This window comes from Stegastes partitus, unplaced genomic scaffold, assembly GCF_000690725.1.
Source record: "Stegastes partitus isolate 25-593 unplaced genomic scaffold, Stegastes_partitus-1.0.2 Scaffold894, whole genome shotgun sequence".
Taxonomy (NCBI): Eukaryota; Metazoa; Chordata; class Actinopteri; family Pomacentridae; genus Stegastes; species Stegastes partitus.
Window position 1 is genome coordinate 145,671 of NW_007578625.1, and position 1,074 is coordinate 146,744.

The window sequence follows — 1,074 nt, forward strand, 5'->3', positions numbered from 1 at the left end:
TGCAGTTTTGAGTGTCTTGTCTATCCCAGATGTTCATTCTGCAAAATTTGCGGCCGGGAGACTTTGCTGTGCGTCAGGACAGTGAACGGCGCTGGAATTGCGGCAATCGGTTGTGATGTGGACAAACTACACCAACATGGAGTCCTGTCGGAGACTATGCCGGCAGTAACCCGAGAGAAGGAAGGACAAGCAGTATGAACGTAAACAAAGGAGGAGAGCTGGTATACATGCTAGGCTAAAGGCTAGCCCCTGTATAAAAGCTGGACGTAGCTACCGTGACATCACCCGTTGGTTTCTGCACTGAGAAAATGAAGCCAGCGATTGGTCAGACGGATTGAGAGGCGGGCCCTCTCTGCCCGCCCACATTTACCGCCTTCTGCTCACTTCGTCTGTATGGTCGCTGCCGACTGTCAATCAAGCCAGCCACGCCCCTTGCCCCGCAAAATGTTGACAATGTTTTAAAAATTCTGTATTGATTTATTTTGATTTTCTGGATTTGACTATGAAAATCTGTGATCACTTCTTTTCCAATTCCAGGGCTTTTTGGAGCCAGCAGCTAGTGGATGTATTGATATTGCAGGTTTTTGGCTTCATTTTTCAGGGCCGGTTGCTACGTCCATCTTTTATGCAGTCTATGCTCCAGACCAGCAGGACCGTCCTCCTACTCTCCAATGTCCACTCCCTCGACAACAAGCTGGACGAGCTACGTTTGCTGAGAGAAACCCACAGAGAGTGGAGGGACTGCTGAGTGTCTGCTTTGACAGAAACATGGCTCCATGACAACATCCCAGACGGACATACAGCTGGAGGGGATGACATCGTTCTGGATGGACAAGCAGGCGCTGTCATACCTTCACTCCCCTTTTTTCTCTTTTTTTTTTTGAACTCATAACTAGATAAAGCAAGTTCAGTCAATTTGACAAATTTTTCAATTAGTCAAGACAACGAATGAATGACGGACTAGTTTAAGAAATGCTGGAAAGAAACTCACCATTTAGCCTTGGTGGCGTTCTGGCTTCTTTTCTTAGCCTGTGCGTTCGCTGTTAGTCGTGTTAAAAGCTGCTGGACTCTTCT